This window comes from Ovis canadensis, chromosome 9 (assembly GCF_042477335.2).
Source record: "Ovis canadensis isolate MfBH-ARS-UI-01 breed Bighorn chromosome 9, ARS-UI_OviCan_v2, whole genome shotgun sequence".
NCBI lineage: Eukaryota > Metazoa > Chordata > Mammalia > Artiodactyla > Bovidae > Ovis > Ovis canadensis.
This window is the reverse complement of record NC_091253.1, coordinates 14178321-14200239: the sequence shown is the minus strand read 5'-3', so window position 1 is coordinate 14200239 and position 21919 is coordinate 14178321. Positions and strand designations below refer to the sequence as shown.

At 40.3% G+C, this 21919-nt stretch overlaps 1 protein-coding gene across 1 annotated transcript in view; it reads left to right on the top strand.

The window, feature by feature from the left end:
* The window catches only part of COL19A1 (collagen type XIX alpha 1 chain), a 474185-nt gene that overhangs the window by 351163 nt on the left and 101103 nt on the right, over positions 1-21919 (top strand). The window lies entirely within an intron of this gene.

The window sequence follows — 21919 nt, the reverse complement described above, 5'->3', positions numbered from 1 at the left end:
TTTCAAAGTTTGTAAAACTTCATGTAAAAAACTTAATGCAAAACCATGTTTCACCAGTGATAGTATCATATGTTTAGTTTCCCTGAGGGCAGAAAGAGATTATTTACTTTCTTAGAAAGCCTTTGACTGTGTGGATCACAATAAACTGTGGAAAATTCTGAAAGAGATGAGAATACCAGACCACCTGACCTGCCTCTTGAGAAACCTGTATGCAGGTCAGGAAGCAACAGTTAGAACTGGACATGGAACAACTGACTGGTTCCAAACAGGAAAAGGAGTATGTCAAGGCTGTATATTGTCACCCTGCTTATTTAACTTCTATGCAGAGGACATCATGAGAAACACTGGGCTAGCAGAAACACAAGCTGGAATCAAGATTGCCGGGAGAAATATCAGTAACCTCAGATATGCAGATGACACCATCCTTATGGCAGAAAGTGAAGAGGAACTAAAAAGTCACTTGATGAAAGTGAAAGAGAGAGTGAAAAAGTTGGCTTAAAGCTCAACACTCAGAAAACGAAGATCATGGCATCTGGTCCCATCACTTCATGGGAAATAGATGGGGAAACAGTGGAAACAGTGTCAGACTTTATTTTTTGGGGCTCCAAAATCACTGCAGACGGTGACTGCAGCCATGAAATTAAAAGATGCTTACTCCTTGGAAGAAAAGTTATCACCAACCTAGATAGCATGTTGAAAAGCAGAGACATTAACTTTGCCAAAAAAGGTCCATCTAGTCAAAGCTATGGTTTTTCCAGTGGTCATGTATGGATGTGAGAGTTGGACTGTGAAGAAAGCTGAGCACTGAAGAATTGATGCTTTTGAACTGTGGTGCTGGAGAAGACTCTTGAGAGTCCCTTGGACTGCAAAGAGATCCAACCAGTCCATTCTGAAGGAGATCAGCCCTGGGATTTCTTTGGAAGGAATGATGCTAAAGCTGAAACTCTAGTACTTTGACCACCTCATGTGAAGAGTTGACTCATTGGAAAAGACTCTGATGCTGGGAGGGATTGGGGGCAGGAGGAGAAGGGGACGACAGAGGATGAGATGGCTGGATGGCATCACTGACTCGATGGATGAGTCTGAGTGAATTCCGGGAGATGGTGATGGACAGGGAAGCCTGGCATGCTGGGATTCATGGGGTTGCAAAGAGTCGGATGCAACTGAGTGACTGAACTGAACTGACTGACTGGGAACTCTGCATAGTGCAACAGGTGATAGATTTCTTACCAAACTACCGGCTGCTACACTAAAATCTCAAACGAAGGTTGATATACTCTAGGTCAAGACTGAAATCTCCCACCTTTTAGGAAGGAGCCACCTTAACTTCTCCAAGGTTTTAAAGTACAGTTAGTTTGGATGGAATGTGACCTGGAAGGACCCAAGAATTTTGCCCCCAATTCTACAAGGAAGCACAGCAGATGGAGAAAAATGAGTGTGAGCAACTGAGTGGGACTCAGACACCCGAGTGAGACCATCGAGTGACTCATCAACCATCACATGTTTGGGATCCGATCGCTTTGTGTGGGGCATTCCAGCCACTGACTCAGATCCCTGGTAACATCACACTTTATCATTGATAAGCTGCAGATCTGGAGACACTGCCTCTGTGTGTCTCTTGTGTTCCTGGTCTCCCTTCCTGCTGACTACTGTTGCTCCTGTTTAAAATCCCAAAGAAACAAGATGCCCATGCCAGCAGGGCCCTCAAAAGTAGCAGGTGATCAAAAAAGTGCTTATTAAATGACAAGCTAATTAATTCAAAGCCCCAATGCTTATTTCATCAGATTAAGTTCACCATGAAGACATGGATTGTTTGTGGCTGATAAATTTAAAATCAAAAGCATGGAAAGTCTTTTCCACTTCCTGAATAATCCTGTCTTAAATTTTCTCATTTCCTTGGATTTTTCCAGGGAAAATGGAAAGGAATGTTTATTACATTCTAATGTATATTAGGGAGAATGTTTGAGGTATACTTTATGATTCTTTTGTAAAGATTTTCTGGATAGATCTATCTATACTAGCTTTTCAAAACTATAAGCCTTGGCCTCCATGAAATAAAGTAAGAGAAGCATATCTAAATTAATCAATTAGGATATGGTATGTTTCTGTAATGATATCTATTGGTACAAAGTAGGGTTTACTATAAATGCTTCAAAATAATGAGTTCGCTCTGATGTCACAGTGTTGGCTAGAAAACTTGAGGACTACAATATATTACTACCACCCTTAGTATAAAATTTACCAAGTTGCTACTTAGCTACTTGAATATTTGCTGTTTCTTGCACAACTTTTAATGCTTATATCTGTACACAAGTCTCTCAATACCACTTCTGTATATAGTTTATCTTGCCAATGAGTCAGTTTTCCCTTAAATGAAGATATATAGTGCATTTATATTTTAGAGTTTAAAGTTGAGAGCATAAATCTTTTAACTTTGAGATTTTATTTCCCCCAAAATAGGGCTGACCAGGGCAGGTGAGTGGAGAGTCTTTCTGACAGCAAACCAGTTCTTTGAATTTAGCTGTTGCCTCACCTAAAAGAGGGCTTTCCTGGTGACCCTGCAGTAAAAAAAATCTGCCTGCAACACAGGAGACACAGCTTGATCCCTGGGTCAGGAAGATCCCTTGGAGAAGGAAATAGCAGCCCACTCCAGCATTCTTGCATGGAGAATCCATGGATAAAGGACCCTAGAGAGCTACAATGGGGTCGCAAAACAGTTGGACATGACTTAGCAACTAAACAACAGCAACACCTAGAAGAACTCTGGCTGTTGTTACTAACATTACAAGACTGAGGCTCAAGGTATTTAGTCTACCTGTGCTCAGAAGATGACTTCAGAATCAGAGCATGACTGTGTCAACAGGGGAGACCTTAGCGTCTCTTCCCCAGATGAAGCATTGTTACCATTTAACAGCAGAAGGCTTTAGACCCACCTGGAAATGTAACTTTCAAACGCTTGACTGTTTCCTTCTGAGAATAGTTAAGGGTCTTCCACTGAGAGCAGGCTGTTCTACTGAGGTCAGCCTATAGGATGAATGGAAGAGGTGTAGCCTACCTTCCCAACACCTACACCTACACTGACTACCTTTCTGGGTTGTAACCACCACCTGCTCACCCTCAGCTCCACAAAATAAAGGGGCAAACATGCCACGGTGAGTGATTTGTGGTTTTCACCTGGTGTGTCCACACCCACCGCATGCCACCCCCATCTGTTGGGGATGCTGAGGTTGTTTCAATCTGCAGTTCATCGCATGCCTGATGGTCTGGCTGTCCGAATAAGCACAGAGACAAAGGGGGCCCTGAGTGAAACTTTCCTGGAGATTAACTAATGAACCATGTGTTGAAACACATAAAGTGACATTCCAAGGTTAAAATAATCTTCCTGGTTCAATTGGCATCGACTGATGTAACATCTGCATTTGAGTTCTGGGCCTCGGGCACCTCATCTTGCAGTAGCTCCAACCATCCTGCAGCCAGGATTCTGCTGAAGCAGCTACCCCGAGGGATGAGTGGCAAACCACTCAGACACCTCCCCTCTGTCTTCTCACCTGAAAGAGTTCCTGGCTCCTTCCCTCGTACCAGGAATCCTCAAAGGCAAAGGAACTGCCTTTGGCCCCTGTACGAGAGTTGATATTTTCCTCTACATTTTCCTTGTCATCAGAGGAAGAAATTCAGGCCTAAGAAGCCCTCTCCTCTCACAGCACAAATCAAAAATTGAATTAGGGAAGAAAAAAGGAAGCGAGGAACAGAGAGCCGAAAGAGGGAGATGGGGACAATTCTAAAAGTGTGTTTCTATGCATTTTTGCATGCTCTCTTGAGGATGCAATGAGTGAAAGGTAGACTTCCCTCTCCATCAGAAAAATAATTTGAAGAACAGCTGCTCCCATCCTGCAAGACTGTTTGCAAAGAAGCAACAATGCTGAGCATATTCTTCCCCTCAAGGAAAATCTGCTCACAATCCAGCAAACTGCTCTGCATTGTCTCCAGCTCTGGGGATTGTAATAAAAATTTGATAGGCTCTGTCAACTGGTAAAGCCGTCGGAACCAGAGCTCCTTACAACAATCTAGATTGGAAAGGAAAAAAAAACTTGTTCTCTCTGGAGGCCACGTATAAGCTGATTTTATATTTGATATTGTTTTTTAAAGATCCACATGGAAAATGTGTAGTTGGTTATCTTAGCATCATCACACTCAGTGCAGCTTGCAGAGAATCAGTCTCATCTGTTGGAGATGGATGCTCTGCCTCCTGGCAACCAGTTCCAGCCTTCACGTCTCCAAATCATTGATCCAAAAAAACCAATTTGCCAGCAAAATAATCTATTTTTCCTTTTGAGTATCAAATCACTTCATTTTCACATGCACAGACTAGCAAGGACAGAAAACACTTCTCCAAAATAAAATATTCAAGAGCTTTCCGAGCAGTGAGTTAAACCCAAAGATGGCACAGAACGTGAAGGCTTCTTAGGAGGCACTGCAGGAAATCCTTCTGGACCTAGAAGATTTAGAGATATAATTTCAGTCCAAATTTTTTGCCTTACCCCTCCCAGTGCCATAGGATCCATTAGCTTTGGAAAACATGATTTGGGCACAGACATGGATTTTTGGATTTTTAGCATTATCAAAGAGAATCCTGACACTCACCTGGGTCTGCTCCTCCCCTCCAAGGACAACCACGCTCAGACCTGGTGAAGTATGTTTCTACGAGGCCCTGAGTTGCTGGATGTAGAGCCAGCCTTGGGCTTTCTTTCCAAATGAGCACAGCCCTCTTAGGCCACATGTTAATTTGCTGCTGCTACTGCTAAGTCACTTGAGTCGTGTCCGACTCTGTGCGATCCCATAGACAGCAGCCCACCAGGCTCCCCCCATCCCTGGGATTCTCCAGGCAAGAACACTGGAGTGGGTTGCCATTTCCTTCTAGAACTGCTCTAACAAAGCATCACAATCTGAATGGCTTCACCATCAGAAACATGTAACCTCAGAGCTCCAGAGGTACTGGCAGGGCCTCACCATCTCTGAAGCTTCCGGGAGAGGTGCATCCCAGGCCTTGCTTTCAGCTCCTTCTGGCTCACTGGCCTTGGGACCCCATAACTCTCATCTTGACATGGAGTTCCCCCATGTGCATGTCTCTGTGTTCAAAGTTTATTTTTATAAGGACACCATCACACTGAGTTAGGGGTCCCCCTGCTCCAATATGACCTCACCTGAAGTAACTACTTCTGAAAAAAAATAAAAATTACTTGTAAGTGAGATCACATGCTGAAGTACTAAGGGTTAGGACTTTAACATGTGAATTGAGGGGACGGGGGTGAACACAATTTGGTACATAATAGATAACCAGGTTTTTTTTAACCTTATGTACCCTTATGCTTAGAATTAAATTTCTAAGGACTAATCTGTGGAATTTTTAATTACCTCATGTCCTGTGAGGGGGTTCAAGTCCTTGGTCTCTTTTATTAGATTGAGCCGTAGGAAATTGCTGACATTTGATTCTTGGAAGCCTATAGGGACGGCTGTCTCCTATTGTGCAGCCTGCAGATTTCTGGAAACTTCCATCTTTCCAAAGAATACCCTCCAGAGGGCAGTTGAAATACCTTGAGTCTTCCACCTGCCTAACTATAGATTATGTTAGCCATTTCCCACAAGGAAACAAAGGACATGTCCTTGTATCCAAGAATGCTTTTACAAAATTAAAAAAAAAAATTATTGACATATAGGTGATTAATGGGCTTCCCTGATAGCTCAGTTGGTAAAGAATCTGCCTGCAATGCAGGAGACCCCAGTTCAATTCCTGGGTTGGGGAAATCCACTGGAGAAGTAATAGACTACCCACTCCAGTATTCTTGGGCTTCCTTGGTGGCTCAGCTGGTAAAGAATCTGCCTGCAATGTGGGAGACCTGGGTGTGATCCCTGGGTTGAGAAGATCCCCTGAAGAAGGGAAAGGCTACCCACTCCGGTATTCTGGCCTGGTTCCATGGACTTTATGGTCAATAGGGTCACAAAGAGTCAGACATGACTGAGCGATTTTCACTTTCATAGGTGATTAATAATATTATACTGATTTTAGGTATAGTATATAGCATAGTGATTCTATATTTTTATAAATTATATCCATTTAAATTTATTGTGAAGTGTTAGCTATCTTCCCTGTGCTATAAAATATATCTTTGTTGCTTATTTATTTTATACATAATAGCTTGTACCTCTTAATTCCATACCCCTATCTTGCCCCCTCTTCTTCCCTCTTCCCAGTGGCAACCGCTAGTTTGTTCCCTATATCTGCGAGTCTGTTTCTCTTTTTTATATATACATCTACTTGCCTCATTTTTTAGATTCCACATATAAGCAATAACATACAGTATTTTTTTTCTCTGCCCAACTTATTTCACTAAGCTTAATACATTATCAGCTCATCCATTTTGCTGCAAATGTCAGAATGTCATAATTTTTTATGATGAAGGAGTATTCCATTATATATACTTCAAACCTTCTTTATCCATTCATCTGTTGATGGACACTTAAGTTGCCGCCACAGCCTGGCTATTGTAAATAGTGCTGGTATGAACACTGGGGTGCATGTACCTTTTCCAAATCAGTGTGTTTTATTTGGATATATACCCAGAAGTAGAATTTCTGGATCAATGATAGTTCCATTTTTAGCTTTTTGAAGAAACTCCATACTGTCTTCCAGTGACTGCACCAAATTACATCCCACCGGCAGTGTACAAGTGTTTTATTTTCTCTACATCTTTGCCAGTATTAGTTATTTGTAGAGTTTTGGAATTAGCCATCCTGACGAGTATAAGGTTATGTCTTATTATGATTTTGATTTCCGTTTCTCTGATGATTACAGTCTTGAGAATCTTTTCATGTGACTGTTGGTTCTCTGAAGGTCTTCTTTGGAAAAATGTCTATTCATTTCTTCTGCCCATTTTTAATTAGGTGTTTGTTTGTTTTGGTTTGGTTTTTTTTGATGTTGAGTTACATGAGCAGTTTATGTATGTTGGATATTAACACCTTATCATTCATATTACTTGCAAATATCTTCTCCCATTCAGTAGGTTGCTTTTTGTTTTGTTGATGGTTTCCTTTGCTGTGCAAAAAAATTTTAGTTTAATTAGGTCCCATTTATTTTTGCTTTTGTTTCCTTTGCTTTAGGAGACAGATCCAAAAAATTATGATTTATGTTGAAGAGTATTCTGCCTATGTTTTTCTCTAGAAGTATTCAGTCTTATATTTAGTTTTTAATCCATTTTGAGTTTATTTTTGTAAATGGTGTTGGAGAATGTTCTCAGTTCAGTTCAGTTACTCAGTCGTGTCCAACTCTTTGTGACTCCATGGATTGCAGCATGCCAGGCTTCCCTGTCCATCCATCACCAACTCCCAGAGCTTGCTTAAACTCATAGCCATTGAGTTAGTGATGCCATCCAACCATCTCATCCTCTGTTGTCCCCATCCTCTCCTTCCTTCAGTCTTTCCCAGCACCAGGATCTTTTCCAGTGAGTCAGTTCTTCATATCAGGTGGCCAATGTATTGGAGCTTCAGCTTTAGCATCAGTCCTTCCAATGAATATTCAGGACTGATTTCCTTTAGGATTGACTGGTTTGATCTCCTTGCTGTCCAAGGGACTCTCAAGAGTCTTCTCCAGCACCACAGTTCAAAAACATCAATTCTTCAGTGCTCAGCTTTCTTTATGGTCCAACTCTCACATCCATACATGACTACTGGGGAAACCATGGCTTTGACTAGATGGACCTTTGTAGGCAAAGTAATGTCTCTGCTTTTTAATATGCTGTCTAGGTTGGTCATAGCTTTTCTTCCAAGGAGCAAGCGTCTTTTAATTTCATAGCTGCAGTCACCATCTGCAGTGATTTTGGAGCCCCCCAAAATAAAGTCTTTCACTGGTTCCATTATCTCCCTATTTATTTGCCATGATGGAATGGGACCAGATGCCATGGTCTTAGTTTTTTGAATGTTGAGTTTAAAACCAGCTTTATCACTCTCCTCTTTCATCAAGAGGTTCTTTAGTTCCTATTCACTTTCTGCCATAAGGGTGGTATCACGTGTACCCTAGTGTTCATCACAACATTATTTACAATAGCCAGACCATGGAAGCAACCTAGATGTCCATCGGCAGATGAATGGATAAGAAAGCTGTGGTACATATACACAATGGAATATTACTTAGTTATTAAAAAGAATGCATTTGAATCAGTTCTAATGAGATGGATGAAACTGGAGCCTATTATAGAGAGCAAAGTAAGTCAGAAAGAAAAACAACAATACAGTTTATTAACGCATATATGTGGAATTTAGAAAGATGGTAATGATGACCCTATATGCGAGACAGCAAAAAGACATAGATGTAAAGAACAGACTTTTAGACTTTGTGGGAGAATGTGAGGGTGGGATGATTTGAGAGCACTGAAATATGTATATTGTCATGTGTGAAATAGATCGCCAGTCCAAGTTCGATGCATGAGACAGGGTGCTCAGGGCTGGTGCACTGGGATGACCCAGAGGGATGGGATGAGGAGGGAGGTGGGAGGGGCGTTCAGGATGGGGAACACATGTACACCCATGGCTGATTCATATCAATATATGGAAAAACCCACCACAATATTGTAAAGTAATTAGCCTCCAATTAAAATAAAAAAATTTTTAAAAGGTGATGTCATCTGCATATCTGAGGCTATTGATATTTCTCCTGGCAATCTTGATTCCAGCTTGCGCTTCATCCAGCCTGGCATTTCACATGATGTACTATGCACATAAGTTAAATAAGCAGGGTGACAACATGTAGCCTTGATGTTCTCCTTTCTGAATTTGGAACCTGTCCATTGTTCAATATCTGGTTCTTTTACATGTGTCTGTTCAGTTTTCCCAGCACTTCTTCCTGAAGAGACTGTCTTTTCTCCATTGTATATTTTGCCTCCTTTGTCATGGACTAATTGACCATAGGTGTGTGGGTTCATTGCTGGGCTCTCTATTCTGTTCTGTTGAGCTGTGTGTCTGTTTTTGTGCCAGTACCATGTTGTTTTGACTTTTTAATATAATCTGAAGCCAGAGAGTGTAATAACTCCAGCTTTATTCTTCTTTCTCAGAATGACTTTGGCTATTCAGAGTCTTTTACAGCTCCATATAAATTTTAGGATTATCTGTTCTGGTTCTGCGAAAAAAAATGTAATGGATATTTTGATAGAGATTACATTAAATATGTAGATTGCTTTGGGTAGCATAAAATTTTAACAATATTAAGTCTTCTGATCCATGAATATGGATCTCTACATTTCTTTGTATCATCTTCAATTTCTTTAATTATTGTTTTAGAGTTTTCAGAGCATAAATCTTTCATTTTCTCAGTTAAGTTTCCTCCTAGGTGTTTTATTCTTTTTGATTTGATTTTCTTTTTTAGTGTTTGTTTTTTCTTTACAATACTGTATTGGTTTTGCCATACATTGACATGAATCTGCCACAGGTGTACACAATCCTGAACCCCCCTCCCACCTCCCTCCTCATACCATCTCTCTGGGTCATTCCAGTGCACCCACCCCAAGCATCCTGTATCCTGCATCAACCCTAGACTGGTGATTCATTTCTTATATGATATTATACGCGTTTCAGTGCTATTCTCCCAGATCATCCCACCCTCTTCCTCTCCCACAGAGTCCAAAAGACTGTTCTATACATCTGTGTCTCTTTTGCTGTCTCGCATACAGGGTTATCATTACCATCTTTCTAAATTCCATATATATGTGTTAGTATACTGTATTGGTGTTTTTCTTTCTGACTTACTTCACTCTGTATAAGCGGGTCCAGTTTCATCCACCTCATTAGAACTGATTCAAATGTGTTCTTTTTAATGGCTGAATAATACTCCATTGTGTATATGTACCACAGCTTTCTTATCCATTCATCTGCTGATGGACATCTAGGTTGCTTCCATGTCCTGGCTATTATAAAGAGTGCTGCGATGAACATTGGGGTACACGTGTCTCTTTCAATTCTGGCTTCCTCGGTGTGTATGCCCAGCAGTGGGATTGCTGGGTCATAAGGCAGTTCTATTTCCAGTTTTTTAAGGAATCTCCACAAACTCCACCCACAGCGAGGAAACTCCACAATAAAGAGAACTCCACAAACTGCCAGAATACAGAAAGGCCACCCCAAACACAGCAATATAAACAAGATGAAGGGACAGAGGAATACCCAGCAGGTAAAGGAACAGGATAAATGCCCACCAAACCAAACAAAAGAGGAAGAGGTAGGGAATCTGCCTGATAAAGAATTCCAAATAATGACAGTGAAATTAATCCAAAATCTTGAAATCAAAATGGAATCACAGATAAATAGCCTGGAGACAAGGATTGAGAAGATGCAAGAAAGGTTTAACAGGGACCTAGAAAAAATAAAAAAGAGTCAATATATAATGAATAATGCAATAAATGAGATAAAAAACACTCTGGAGGCAACAAATAGTAGAATAACGGAGGCAGAAGATAGGATTAGTGAAGTAGACAATAGAATGGTAGAAATAAATGAATCAGAGAGGAAAAAAGAAAAACAAATTAAAAGAAATGAGGGCAATCTCAGAGACCTCCAGGACAATATGAAACGCTCCAACAGTTGAATTATAAGAGTCCCAGAAGAAGAAGACAAAAAGAAAGACCATGAGAAAATACTAGAGGAGATAATAGTTGAAAACTTCCCTAAAATGAGGAAGGAAATAATCACCCAAGTCTAAGAAACCCAAAGAGTCCCAAATAGGATAAACCCAAGGCGAAACACCCCAAGACACATATTAATCAAATTAACAAAGATCAAACACAAAGAACAAATATTAAAAGCAGCAGGGGAGAAAAGACAAATAACACACAAGGGGATTCCCACAAGGATAACAGCTGATCTTTCAATAGAAACTCTTCAGGCCAGGAGAGAATGGCAGGACATACTTAAAGTGATCAAAGAAAATAACCTACAGCCCAGATTACTGTACCCAGCAAGAATCTCATTCAAATATGAAGGAGAAATCAAAAGCTTTACAGACAAGCAAAAGCTGAGAGAATTCAGCACCACCAAACCAGCTCTCCAACAAATTCTAAAGGATATTCTCTAGACAGGAAACAAAAAAAGGGTGTATAAACCTGAACCCAAAACAATAAATTAAATGACAGTGGGATCATACTTATCAATAATTACCTTAAACGTTAATGGGTTGAATGTCCCAACCAAAAGACAAAGACTGGCTGAATGGATACAGAAACAAGACCCCTATATATGTTGTCTACAAGAGACCGGCCTCAAAACAAGGGACACATACAGAGTGAAAGTGAAGGGCTGGAAAAAGATATTCCACGCAAATAGAGACCAAAAGAAAGCAGGAGTAGCAATACTCATATCAGATAAAATAGACTTTAAAACAAAGGCTGTGAAAAGAGACAAAGAAGGACACTGCATAATGATCAAAGGATCAATCCAAGAAGAAGATATAACAATCATACATATATATGCACCCAACATAGGAGCACCGCAATATATAAGACAAATGCTAACAAGTATGAAAGGGGAAATTAACAATAACACAATAATAGTGGGAGACCTTTTTTTTAATTTTTATTTTTACTTTATTTTACTTTACAATACTGTATTGGTTTTGCCATACATTGACATGAATCCACCACGGGTGTACATGCGTTCCCAAACATGAAAAGGGAAATTAACAATAACACAATAACAGTGGGAGACTTTAATACCGCACTCACACCTATGGATAGATCAACTAAACAGAAAATTAACAAAGAAACACAATGATACAATAGACCAGTTAGACCTAATTGATATCTATAGGACATTTCACCCCAAAACAATGAATTTCACCTTTTTTCTCAAGTGTTCACAGAACCTTCTCCAGGATAGATCACATCCTGGGCCATAAATCTAGCCTTGATTTGATTTTAAACAGTTGCTTTCTTGCTTTCTCTTTCAGACAGTTCATTATCAGCGTATAGAAAAGCAATAATTCTGTATGCTAGTCTCATATCCTGCAACTTTACTGAATTCATTTATTAGTTCTAGTAGTTTTGTGTTGGAGACTTTGGGCTTTTCTATATAGAGTATCAAGTAATCTGCAAAAAGTGACAGTTTTTCTGCTTTCCTTCCTATTTGGATGCCTTTTACTCATTTTCCATGTCTGATTACTGTGGCTAGGACTTCTAGTACTACATTAAGTAGAGGTGGCAAGTTAGCGTGTATGTTTTCTTCCTGATTTTAGAGGAAAGGTTTTCAGCTTTTTACTGCTGAGTAAGATATTAGCTAAAGGTTTGTCATAAATGTCATTTACTTTGTTGAGATATGTTTCCTCTACACCAGCTTTGATGAGCATTTTTAATCATGAATGGATGTTGAATTTTGTCAGATGCTTTTTTCTGTGTCTATTGAGATTATCCAATTATTTTTATCTTTCCTTTGTTAATGTTTTATATCATATTGATTGATTTGTGTTTATTGAACCACCATCCCTGGGATAAATCCCACTTGATCATGATTTATGATCCCTTTTATATATTGTCAAATTCAGTTTTCTAATTTCCATCAGAGATATTTTCTTTTTTTTCTGTAGTTTCTTTGGTTTCAGCATCAAAGTAATGGTAGCCTCATAGAATGAATTTTATAGTGTTTCTTTCTTTTCAATTTTTTGGGATAGTTGGAGAAAGATAGATTTTAACTCTTCTTTATTTATTTGGTAGAATTCCCCTGTGAAGCTATCTGGCCTTGAACTTCCCCCCGCCCCTCAACAAATTCAATTTCACTGCTAGTGATTGATCTGTTCAGATAGTCTATTTCTTCTTTATTCAGTCTTGGAAGATTGTATGTTTCTAGAAATTTGCCCATTTCTTCTAGGTTGTTCAATTTGTTGGCCTATAACTGTTTGTAGTATTATCTTATTCTCCTCTTCCATTTATTATTTTATTTGGATCCTCTCTATTTCTTGATGAGCCTCATTAAAGGCTTATCAACTTTGTTTATCTTTTCAAACAACCAGCTCTTGGCTTCACTGATATTTTCTATTTTTTTGCTTTTATTTTATGTATTTCCTCTCAGATATTTATTTCCTTCCACTGTTCTTCCTTTTATCATTCCTTTATATGATAAGTTACATTTTTTACTTGAGGTTTTTTTTGCTTGTTTCTTGAGATAGGTCTGTCTCACTATGAACTTCCCTCTTAGGAGTGCTTTTACTAAATCCTACAGCTTTTGGAAAGTTGTGTTTCTATTTTCATTTGTCTCAAGTACTATTCTGATTTCTTCTGTGATTTCTACATTGACCCATTATTTTTTTAGTAGCATGTTGTTTAGCCTCCACGTGTTTGTATTTTTCCCATTTTTCTTCTATAATCGATGTTTAGTTTCACAGTATTGTACTTGGAAAAAATGCTTGACATATTTTCTGTCCTGTTAAATCGTTCAGACTTATTTTGCAGCCTAACGTGATTTATCCCAAAGAACATTCCATGGGCACTTGAAAAGAATGTTTCTTTTGCTGTTTTTGGATGGAATGTCCTGTTAAGCCCAACAGGACTTACCTATTAAGTCCAACTAGTCTAGCGTGTCATTTAAGACTACGGTTTTCTTATTGCTTTCTTTTCTGAATGATCTATCCATTAGTGTAAGTGAAATATTAAAGTCCACCACCACTATTGTCAATCTCTTCCTTTATACCTGTTAATATTTACTTTATACATATTGGTGCTTCTGTATTGGGTGCATATATATCGACAAGTATAATACCTCTTCTTGCATTGATCTTTTTATCATTCTATAATGCTCTGTCTTTTGTTCTAGACTTTGTTTTAAAGTCTATTTTGTCTGATATGAGTAATGCTGCCTTTGCTTTCTTGGTATTTCTATCTTTTTCCATCCCTTCACCTTCAGTTTGTTTCTCTTTACCTCTGAAGTGAATCTCTTATAAACATTATACAGATGGGTCTTGTATTTATACAGTCAACCACTGTTGCTTCTGATTGGAGCGTTTACTCTGTTGACATTTAAAGTGAATCAATAGGAATGTACTCACTGCCTTTTCTTACTTGTTTTCTGGTTGGTTTTGTAATTCTTCTCTGTTATGTTCTTACTGTTGTAGTTTCTTCCCTTGTGGTTTGATCATTTTCTTTAGCAGTGTGCTTGTATTACTTTCTCTCTAGTTTTTTGTGTATGTATTTTAGGTTTTTGATTTGTGGTTACATGTATGTTGACCTGTAACTATTTCTTTTTGTTTTAAACTGGTAGTCATTTAAGTGCAATCATAGTCTAAAATATTTATATTTTTTTATTTTCAGCCACATTTTGTGTTTTTAATGTCATATTTTACACCTTCAAGTTTATCCCCTCACTGTTTGTTATAGTATATTTTATAATTTTATTGCCTTTTAATCTTTGTAACTAGTTTAAATAGTTGATTCACAGCTGTTTCTATATTTTTCCCTTTTCTAGTGGGATTTTTTTCCTTCCATAGATTCTTCCTTCTGACTCTAACCTTTTCTTTTCCATTTAGAGACGACTCTTTAACTTTTCTTTTATGGTAATTTTAGTACTGATGAACTTTTTGAGTTTCTTCTTGTCTGAGAAGTTATCTCTCCTTCAATACTAAATGATAACTTTTCTGGGTAGATTGTTCTAGGTTGTAGGTTTTTCCTCTTCAGCACTTTCCCTTCTGGTCTACAGAGTGTCTACAAAATCAGTTGATAGCCTTATGGAGGTTCCCTTGTATTTGATTCTTTGTTTCTCTCTTGCTACCTTTAGAATTCACTTTAACATTTGCCATTTTAATTATATGTTTTGGTGTGGGTCTATTTGGGTTCATCCTATTGGGACCCTCTATGTTTCCTGGACTTGGATAATATTTCCTTCTTCAGGTTTGGGAAGTTTTCAGACATAATTTCACCAAATGCACTTTTTTACTACTTTCTGTCTCTCTTCTTCTTCTGAGTTGCCAATAACACAAAGAGTGATATGCTTGATGTTGTCTTGGAGCCCCCTTAAACTTCTCATTTTTTAAATTTGTTTTTCTTTTTTATGCTCTAATTGGGTGATTGTCATTATTATATCTTCCAGATCATTTATGTGTTCTGTGTCACCTGGTCTGCTGTTCATTCTTTCGTGTGTCTGTGCGTGTGTGTGTGTGTGTGTGTGTGTTGCTTATTTATTGCATTCTTCAGTTCTTCCTGGTTCTTTGTTATATTTTCTAGTTCCTTATTAAATTCTCAGTGTATTCATCTATCCTTTTCTCTAAATTACTTATCATTGTTATTCCTAATGCCTTGAACTCTTTAACTGATGAATTATTTATTTCTGTTTTATTGCTTGTTTTCTTAAGAGTTTTCTTTTGTCTCATTTGAATCAAATTTGCCTTCTCATTTTGCTGACTTTCTCTGTCTCTGATATTAGGTGAAACAGTTACCTGTATGGTCTTGAAGGAGTGTCCTTTAGTGGGAGCATCCCTATATAGTCCGTATGTGCCCAGTGAGAGAGCTGAAGCTGACCTGAGCCTGGGTCATGTCTTCACCTAGGATGTGCTGACTACTACCACCTTGGTAGAAAATGGAGCATGATATGGCATGAGAGCTGGATCCAGGCGTGATTCAGGGCTTCTCCCATGCTTCGTGACCATCACCACCCCACTGGGGGTGGGGGCAGGTTCCCAGTTGCTGGAGCAGAAGTCACGAAGGTCAGGCCTGAGATGAGTCCATTCCCGCAGTGTGTGTGCTCTTGCCTCTCCCACGACCAGCACCCTTGCCTTAGAAGGAAGCAGTGCTGGAGCAAGAGGTCCTGGAATGGGCGCTTGGTGTGGGTCAGCATTCAGGCTGTAGAGGTCCTGAGACCATTGGAGTTCTGGACAGCTCCCAATCTGCTGCCCCCAGGAGTGACAGCAATGGCTGCTGCCCCCCATTCAGATGCTGTGCCAGGTCTTCATCCCCCTACTACTGTATACCTCCCTTGGCCATGGCAGTCCTAATCCTAGTGTGGCACTGTGCCACAGAGCAAGCGAGCTGGACTGGGCACTCAACTTGGGCCAGACACACACTGAGGTAGCCGCAGGAAACCATGCAGAGTTCAGATAGTTTTTATCTGCTCTCCTTCCTTCCTGGGGATAAGCCAGTGTGTGCTCTCTCTTCACAAGCAGACCTTAGGTTTCTTACACACTCACTGTCAGTGACACTGCTTTTCAACCCAGCTAAGGAGATATGTCTCCTGACATCAGTCCCTAAGACTGGCATGCCCAAATGTGGTTCGAACTGCTCACTCCCCAGGGAGAATCTTTGAGCCTGTGTAACCCCCCTTCTCATCTGTGTCCCTCACTACAGGCACAATCCTAACCTTACTGCTTCTCTTCCCTTCCTACCTGATTTTGTGTGCACCTCTCTTACAGTCTTGATTGTGTAAGAGTTTCTCTGTCAGTTTCTGGTTTGTTTGCAGTGAGTTGCTCCACGCATGGATGTGTTATTGTTGTGTTCAAAGGGTGAGGTGAACTCAGTGCCACCTACTGTGCCTTCCTGATTTCCCCAGAATTCCTGAAATGTGTAGGCTGGGTATCACCCCACACAAAACACCCCTCATCACTGCACCACAGGGACCTTTCAACAATATATTCAAAATTGTTCATCTATTAAAGCTACTCAAAAGGTTTCTGAGAACCATTCAAATAACATGGCAGCAAGGCACAAAGTGACCTGGCAAAATTAGAATAGCATCTGAGGCAGAACTGTGGGTTCCAGAAACATAACGACTAAGTCACCAAGAGTCAGACATGACTGAGCAACTGAGCAACAACAAATCTCTTATTATTTCTATGTGGTATGAAAGTCGCTCGGTCGTGCCCAATGCTTTGCAACCCCAAGGACTCTACAGTCCATGAAATTCTCCAGGCCAGAATACTGGAGTGGGTTGCCATGCCCTGCTCCGGGGGATCTTCCCAACCCAGGGATCTATCCCAGGTCTCCCACATTGCAAGCAGATTCTTTACCCACTGAGCCACAAGGGAAGCCATATTATTTCTATAGAGTCAAGAAATTATCTGGTACAATTAGCTTGGAGAAAGCAGAGAGGAGAATCTCACATGTCAACAAATCAATGCAAATGAAGTTCAAGTTTGCCTCTGCCTTGAGTGTTGTTAGCCAAAGAGTGGATAACACCTACAGAGGCCACTGAGGGTCCTTATTTAGACAGGTTTCCTGAAATAGCTATTGCATGAAACAACCATATGATACTTTGCTTGGCAGTAAATACCATGTTGTTTTTCTGGATGTGAAAACCTCCAGAAAAGTCAAGATTTTAGAACAATAGACTGTATGTATAGAATAATATGACTTGGTGCTGCAGAAGCATCTCTTCATCTCACAACATCTGTGATGCCCTTTAGGTTGTTGGGGGACCAGCTAGGGAGGAGGACCTAAACCAAGGTGCTGTGAGATGCTCTCAGCAGATGTCCTTTGAGTACTCTTCTGCTCTGAAAGTCAAAAGCACAGGGCATCCCAGTCCAAAACCATCCCTGGGCAACCTGTGTCTTAGACCTGGGGTCCCCAACCCCTGGACCACACAGCAGGAGATGAGCAGTGGGCAGGCGAGTGAGCAAAGCTTCATCTATATTTATAGCCACTCTTCATCACTTGCATTACTACCTGAGCTCCCCTCCAGTGGTAAGATCAGTGGTGGCATTAGATTCTCACAGTAAGTGCAAACCCTACAGTTGACTGTGCATGCAAGAGATCTAGGTTGCACACTCCTTATGAGAATCATCCTGAAACCATCCCCTTACCCTGTCTGTGGAAAAATTATCTTCCACAGTATCGGTCCCTGGTGCCAAAAAGATTGGGAGCCACTGTCTTAGACCAAGCATGTTCCACCTTCCCCACATATCTTAGGACAAACACAGCCAGGCAAAGACTGTGATGGGCTGTGCATCAGAGCCCATTGGAGCCCATTGGCTCCAGGCCCAGATAGCAGTATTTTCAGGAAACTCCTAAAGTTTTATGTTTCTGTGGAGATTGCATTCAAACAGCTTACCATTTCATAACTGCTCATTCTTTATGTATGTGACTCAGAGTGTCATAACTCACTTTCATATATGTCCTTGCATAGAAGAAACTATACAAAAAAGATCTTATGATCCAGATAACCACAATTGTGTGATCACTCATCTAGAGTCAGACATCCTGGAGTGCAAAGTTAAGTAGGTCTTAGGAAACATCACTAGGAGCCAAGCTAGTGGAAGTGATGGAATTCCAGCTGAACTATTTCAGATCCTAAAGGTTGATGCTGTGAAAGTGCTGCACTCAATATGCCAGCAAATTTGGAAAACTCAGCAGTGGCTACAGGGCTGGAAAAGGTCAGTTTTCACTCCAATCCCAAAGAAAGGCAATAATAAAGAATGTTCAAACACTCATCGCACACACTAGCAAAGTAATGTTCAAAATTCTCCAAGCTAGACTTCAACAGTACATGAACTGAGAACTTCCAGATGTTCCAGCTGGATTTAGAAAAGGCAAAGGAACCAGATCAAACCACCTATATCCGTTGGATTATAGAAAAAGCAAGAGAATTCCAGGAAAAAAAAAAAAAACACATCTGTTTCTGCTTCATTGACTATGCCAAAGCCTTTGACTGTGTGAATCACAATGGGAAATTCTTCAAGAGATGGAACTACCAGACCACTTTACCTGCCTCCTGAGAAACTTGTATGCAGGTCAAGAAGCAATAGTTAGAACCGAACATGGAACAATAGACTGGTTCCAGATTGGGAAAGGAGTACGTCATAGCTGTATATTGTCACCATGCTTATTTAACTTATGTGTTTCACATAATGCAAAATGCCAGGCTGGATGAAGCATAAGCTGGAATCAGTATTTCCAGGAGAAATATCAATAACCTCATATATGCAGAGGACACCACCGTTATGGCAGAAAGAGAAGAGGAACTAGAGAGCTTCTTGATGAAAGTGAAAGAGGAGAGTGAAAAAGGTGGCTTAAAGCTTAACGTTCAGAAAACTAAGATCATGGCATCCAGTCCCATCACTTCATGGCAAATAGATGGCGAAACAATGGAAACAGTGACAGACTTTATTTTGGGGGACTCCAAAATTGCTGCAGATAATGACTGCAGCCACAAAATTAAAAGATGCTTGCTCCTTGGAAGAAAAGCTATGGCAAACCTAGACAGCATATTTAAAAGCAGAGACATTACTTTGCCAACAAAGGTTTATATAGTCAAAGCTGTGGTTTTCCCAGTAGTCATGTATGGATCTGAGAGTTGGACCGTAAAGAAGGCTAAGTAGCAAAGAATTGATGCTTCTGAACTGTGGTGTTGGAGAAGACTCATGACAGTCCCTTGGACTGCAAGGAGTTCAAACCAGTCAATCCTATAGGAAATCAGTCCTGAGTGTTCATTGGAAGGACTGATACTGAAGCTAGCTCCAATACTTTACCCACCTGATGTGAAGACCAACTCATTAAAAAAGACCCTGATGCTGGGAAAGGTTGAAGGCAGGAGAAGGGGACAACAGAGGACAAGATAGTTGGGTGGCATCACTGACTCAATGTACAAGAGTTTGAGCAAACTCTGGGAGATGGTGAAGGACAGGGATGTCTGGCCTGCTGCAGTTCATGTGGTCGCAGAGTCAGACACGACTGAGAGACTGAACAAGAGCAAATGATTTATAACTGAAGACTTGGGAACTAAAATTTTTATTTCAATTTAGATATCTGAGATCAAAGGTAGGTAGGGAAAATGAGAGACTATCACAGGACCAGTAATATTTATAACACCAGTTATAAACTACTTATTTTTTTATAGAATTTTTAGTCTCTTTCTCCTCAAATTTTATTTTAATTTTTCAATGTTTGGAAATAATTTTATTTATGTATTTGTCTTTGTCCATGCTGGGTCTTCATTGCTGTGTCGGCTCTTCTCTAGTTGCCATGTGCAGGCTTCTCATTGCAGTGACTTCTCATTGCAGAACAAGGGCTCCAGGCGGGCAAGCTTTAGCAACTGTGGTTTGTGGGCTACAGAGCCCAGGCTCAGTAGTTGTGCCTCATGAGCTTGGTTGCTCTGAAGCTTGTGGGATCTTTCCAGATCAGGGATCAAACCCATGTCTCCTGTATTGGCAGGCAGATTCTTTACCACTGAGCCACCAAGGAATCCCCTAAACTACTTCTTTTTAACTGAAGTAGCATGAGTAATATGAAGGCACATTTAAAATGTCAAACTGTAACAACAGTGATTGGCTTCTTTATTCAACAAATATTTATTGAGTGCTTCCTATATGTTAGGTACTGCTATAGGCATGGGGTGGGCATTCAGTTCCAGGCCTCATAGGTCTTACATGCTAACATAAGAATTTTTGAAGAAATACAAAATTGCACATGTTAGTTAGTATTAAGGAGAAACACAATGTCCAGTGAGAAGGTGTGAGGGGAACCTGTCTGGAGACCCTCAGAATGCATTTGGTAATAGCTGCGATCTGAGTCATTGCTAACCAGACAAAGAGGTGAGGACAGAGTGGGGGACTACAGGGAGAGACAAGAAGGATCCTGGTCCATTTGAGGGGCTGAGAGAAGACCCTTTCCATGACTTTGCTGTGGTTTTGAAGAAAGGAAGTCAGAACGTCATTTAAAGATTGCATTCTGATCTGTGGAGAATATGTGTGTCAGAGGAGCAAGAGTAGGTCATAGGGGCCAATGAGGGAGCCTTTGCAATGATCCTGCAAGAGTGCTGGTGGAGATAGCTGGAGTGAAGAGACTTGGGGCAGAGGCAACCGCACTGGCTGATGTTGTCCTTAAGCAGTAGGTAGTGTGTGTGAAGTCACTCCATTGTGTCCTACTCTTTGTGACCCCATAGATTGTAGCCTACCAGGTTCTTCTGTCCATGGGATTTTTCTAGGCAAGAATACTGGAGTGGGTTGCCATTTCCTTCTCCAGGAGATCTTCCCAACCCAGGGATTGAAGCCAGGTCTCCCACATTGTAGGGAGATGCTTTACCATCTAAGCCACCAGGGAAGTAGAGGAGGCCAGTGTTAATGGTGACACCTAGATGGAAGAAGAAAGAGTCTATGGACAGGAGAGGTTGGATGCAGATTTTCTTTCTTTATGTACTCTGTTTCAATTATAAAATGAAATTACCACTCATTTTCACAAGTCAAACTGCAGAGATATGTTAGGAAGAAGTTAATTATCATCCTCCCACTTCTGGACTAATACCTGTTAACAATGAGTTATTCTCTTGTCTTTCTTACTCATATATAGCTGCATTTTTTTATTTTTAAATTCTGTTTTGAACTTGTTGAATATAACTCTCTTCTAGAATTTACAAGTGAACTCATTAAGTAGAAAAGTAGACATAGGGGTCAAAACCCAGAAGGGAAACATGCGCTGGGTTTACATATTTGTCTGTCCTCATATGCATAATGCCTCAGCCATGGAATTGATAAGTGTACCTGGGACAAAAGGTTGAATCACAAGAAGAGAGCTGGATGTAGTCCTGAGGAGGCCCAGGGTTGACCAGTGAGGAGCTGGTTGGAGAGGAGAGGTCAGAGAGACAGGAAGAAGAAGCAGAGTACATGTAATACAAGTCATGAGCGTGCCAAGTGCAGCCAAAAGGTCGATAATGGAACATCCATTATACTGAGCAACAAAGATGCCACTACTAGTGTTGAAAGTTGTATCAAAACCAAACGAGGCTGGCAGGCATTAGTTTGGAGTTTTGCTAATTCACCCCTGGAGCGGTGCTATTTCTCCAGCATCACCTCCTGACGGGGTAGGGTGGAAGTCACAGCAAGGACAAATAGGGTCTCAAAAGTGAGAGTTTTTCAGGAATGTTTGACAGAGTGTGAGAGAGGCAATGGGATAAAAGCTGTTACAGTGCTATTGTCTATTTT